The sequence below is a fragment of the Pinus tabuliformis genome, chromosome 5_2 (assembly GCF_031772625.1).
Source record: "Pinus tabuliformis cultivar Carrire ecotype Pingquan chromosome 5_2, CPIR1, whole genome shotgun sequence".
Taxonomy (NCBI): Eukaryota; Viridiplantae; Streptophyta; class Pinopsida; order Pinales; family Pinaceae; genus Pinus; species Pinus tabuliformis.
In genome coordinates, this window is record NC_142306.1 from 153,488,907 (window position 1) to 153,494,071 (window position 5,165).

Genomic DNA, 5,165 nt, shown 5'->3' on the forward strand with positions numbered 1-5,165 from the left:
AATTTTTAGGTGCCAACCTACAAGAGATAACAATCCATTATGTTGCAAGGTTTGTAGTCACCAATCTAAAGAAGACACCAATACTCTCTATTGCAAAAGTTATAGGAACCAACCTATAGGAGACTCTAATATCCTCTACAATATGATTTATAGGTACCAACCTATAGGACATGCTAATCCCCTTTGCCATAGGATTTGTAATCACCAGACTACAAGAGACACAAATCCCTTCTGTTGCAAGATATTCATAGGCACCAACCTAATTCACTGAGTATGCTTGCTAATTTTTCCTACATTGGGTCTATTAGTTTCTTTTGCCTTCACCAAGTTTGTTGCTACCAAAACTTGTTATTTTTGGACTCTCCCCAAGCACAAAATTGTAAAAAATTCCACATATCAAAATTTTCAAATCTAATTCTGAAATATTTACCTAAGGAATTATGTATGTCTCCTTGTATCTCTAACATTTTCATAGTATAAAAAGTCATAGAATATAAATTATATAAAAAATACCAAATTGACATGTTTGAAGGTAATTTCAAGACTATTCAATAACCCTAACTTCCCCACGACATATCTCTAAAATTATAGGGATCAAAAGTATGAAATATCTACCATAGGTAACTAGATATCTCTCCTCTATCTCCTCCAAATTTCATATTCTAAAACATTTCATAAAAAAAATGATAGAAAAATGCCAAGCTGACCTATTTGAAGCAAATTTCAAGATCATTCAGGAACCCTAACTTCCTCAATGCATATATCTGATATTAGCAAACAAAGTATAAAATTTCTACCAATAGTACATGAATATCTCTCCTCCATCTCCTCTAAGTTTCATGTTTGAAACATCCTAGAAGAAATTTTATAGAAAATGATGCCAAGCTGGCCTATTTGAAGTAGATTGCAAGAACATTCAGGAACACTATCTTTCTCAGAGTATATCTTTGAAATTACAACAAACCAAAGTTTGAAGTTTATATGATAGGTACATGAATATATCTCCTCTATCTCCTCCAATTTTTAAGCTCTGATACATTCTAGAAAAAGTTATAGTGAAAATTCCATGATGACTCATTCACTCCACAAATCACTTATTTACTCTGCCTTTAGGACCCTAAGAATATTCCCAACTTTCAGTTATGCACCTCAGATATCAAATTTCTTATATTTTCTCCAAATTCAATCATTTATCCTTTATTTATAGAGTTTCTTCATTCACTTATGGCTAACTCGTAAAACTAGCTAGGTCGACCTGTGATTTATGGTTGGGTTGACTTGTACTTTTTTGTTAGACCAACCTAACAGAATCTTTCATATATCCTCATTCATATGGATTTATAGTAAGTTCCATATAATGTTGTAGTATTGGAATAATATATTAAACCATATATCTTATTCTCCCATTTGAGACTAGGTATGTAGACTAAAAAATCCTTCAAAGATAGGGTATCCAAACTGGGCATCAAGAAAAAATTGGGTGCCCAAATAATATTTCCAACAATATTCATCTTGTAATATTTATCTTGGACATATGTAGTCTTCCCCTATATTTGAAATCAATGAAAACAATATTTTCAACAATATCCCCCTTTATCATTGATGGAAACCCTCAGTCAATTCTGCAACAATATTGTAGTAGTCTCTAACCTTTAGTTGGGCATCCTTCTAGGTCTCCCCCTAAATTTTCCATTCTAGGTCTTCCCCTATATTTTACATCAATGATGGCACACTATTCAACACTACTTGTACCTACTATACCATGGGAGAGCATCTCTACCGATTTTGTGTGTGGTTTTCCAAGAACTAGGTGCTCAACCATCTCCGGGTGGTCATGAATCTCAATCGGATCATCATGATCCTTATCATTTTGGTATATATATATATATATATATATATATATATATATATATATATATATATATATATATATATAGATAGATATATTATGTTAAAACAAATTTGTACATGTAAATGAATTATATGTACATATATGTGTACATGTCTATCTTGCATGTGTATAAATACATTCACATGTTTTAAGGAGAATATGTAGTCTCCCCCTATATTTGAAATCAATGAAAACAATATTTTTAACAATCTCCCCCTTTATCATTAATGGAAACCCTTTGTCAATTCTCCAACAATATTGTAGTAGTCTCTAACCTTTAGTTGGGAATCCTTCTGGGTACCCCACTATCTTTTCCATTCTCAGCCTGCCCCTATATTTTACATCAACGATGACTCAATATTAAACTCTAATTGTACCTACTATACCATGGGAGAGCATCCCTATGGATTTTGTGTGTGGTTTTCCAAGAACTAAGTAGGGACATGACTATCTATTGGTTGTAGAGGACAAGTTTAATATGATGTTCTTTCTCGTGGCATGTTAAAATATCATTATTAGACAAGATGTAGCACTCATGTTTTTGGAAATTCTCTTGGTGCACTTTGGGATGCTAAGGAGAATCATATTTTACAAAGATACTAAACTTTGTCAACACCTTTTGGACTACATTTTGGGAGAATTTGGGCACCAAGTTGAAGAGACACAACATTGGTTCAACTTTTGAGGGGTTCTAGTCAAAAGAATATAATAACCTAGAATTCCATTTTAACTTATATTCAATGCTCTTGTAGTAGAGTGGGGCTATACACTTCCACTAGTAAGTCCCCTTTTTAAACATTTATTGGATATTCTCCATCTTTTATATTTAGATGTTATATGTGGAAAAAAGGAGGAGCGATGGAGGAGAATACAAGAGAATAATTGAAGGTTGAAAGATTCATTAATAAGTTTGGGTAGACTCATTTTGATTTATACATTATCAATACATAATCAATGAAAATGTTTATAGTATTAGACCATTTAACTCAAAATTTCTCTACTCTGCAAGTCAAGAATCAAACTTAAGACCTATGGATAACACTACGAAACTACATGGCATGTATGTATAGACTTTCCAAAACATACTAAGTAAGACACAAATTTAACTTTTAGAACCTCTTTCCTTATCAAACTCCCAAATATCTTTAGATACAACAACATTCAAATCCAAGAGTTGATAATTTACTTCACTCAAAAAATTTCTTGAGGGGATAGAGCCTTGTTGAACACTAGCTAATTCTTGTTGCAATTCTTCCAATTGACACTTAAGACTCCCCATTTCATGTTCTACCCTTTGTATCTGATACCTCTGCTTTATCATAATTTCCATGGTTGATGTTAAAGTAGTGAAAAGTTTATTGTAATGAATCTGTAATTAATAAACATATTCACAAATCTCTTGAAGATACCTATCTCCTTAACATGGCATTGTGAGATATATTGTTTCAAACATGAGTATTGATGTATGATTTAATATGCTTCTCCAAAACTAGAGCAAGGCTAATGACCAACCATGACCAAACAAGGGACTAGTCTCTAGGAAAGAAATATTAGTGCATACACCTTCAGGATTAGAACCCACAACACCATCATAGTGAGGTGACACTTTTATGTTATTCATATGAACCCAAAGAGCTAGATTAACTTTATGCCACAAGATTCATTTCCTTTCCAAAGTTCTATATGGAACCCCTAAAATTCCAATCAAATTCCTACTTTTCCTTTAAGTACACTATCAACATATCCACTCCCTGATAACAAGACATTAAATAAGCACCCATGCATAGAGGAATCAATAACTAGAATTCCAATTAAACTTACAAATGAGAATGGGAACTTCCATGAGCACATTTCCACTATGGAATTCATCCTAACACATACCCAAATTAATTTCCAACCTCCATTCAATCCGAAAGACCTTGATTCAATATTCAAATATGATACAAGGGGAAGTTCTTTATAACTACAACCTCCCCTCTTCCAAGGGAATAACTCCATATTCCTCATAAGACCACCACCCATTAATTCTGGCAACAAAGTTTCATAGTACCGTTGCATATTACCCTCAACTTGTCCTCTCAGCCACCTCACCTTAGCTCATATGCACTAATAACTTGCCCCAATATGGATGCACAAGGTAAATATTAACATGAGCCATAAAAAGATGGAATATTATCCATTAAGTTTAATGATATTGTTGGGACGAAGAATTAGTACCTTTTTGACAAATTGCTACTTTATTTTTTCACTTATCCTTTGTAGAAACACTCATAATTTCCTTGTTCTTATATCTTCTTACCATATTTTGCATGAATAATAGCCATATAAGAGTAAAAAACATAAAAATGTAAAAATTCCAATATCTTTATCGTTATCTAAGTTTTTCTTTATAAAATTGAGTTAATTTTCAAATAATATGGAAACTGATAAATTTCCTAGATCTAGTGACAATATGTAGCTACGTTGAAGGTTTGAATGGTTTCTGAAGTAAACAGGTCAAATCAAGCATATGCACAGGTGTCAAACCACTCTGGCATGGTGTTCCACCCATTTGGAACAAGAAAAATATCATTAGATGACCATGATATCCTAGTTAATATATCAATAAACCATCACATCGTATACAAAATATAGGAAAAATGCATTAGAACTACTACTTAGAAGTGAAACGACTCCAAGCGAGCAAGATCATCTTCAAAAAGCTAAGGATTAGCAAGAACAAGTGATGATGTGTCTGATATATCTTCATATGACATGTTGAGTCACTATCAAATCATGAGAATTAAAAATTCAAATGTAATAGGACACTTGATTGTCATTTATCTCTTCAAATGTGTAGCAATGTCTTTCTCAGTTAGTTATTGTCAAAGAACACTATAAATAATCTCAATAACAAGTTAGGAACAAATCTTGTCAATGAAAGAATAATCTCTATCTACACACTGTTTGCAATTTAATATTAAGTATTGCCTCTCGCTATCATTAAGATTTGATGAGAAAGTTGCATCAATAGTAGTAAAGTTTTTTTGTGTTTCTAATCTCATGCATCACCTAGAGGCCCCCCTTGTGGCATGTGCATCCCATAGTATAATATTCTATACCATACTTTGTTTTCACTCTTTTTCTTTCACAATTAGATACTTTGTTTCTTGTTATAGTTTATTTTATAGGTTTAGTCATTGTTTTTCTTCTCTTACAATATTAGATCAAGCACTTGAATTACATTCAGAACAACAAAAATATTTGCATTTCTAGCTTTCTATTTTTGCATTCC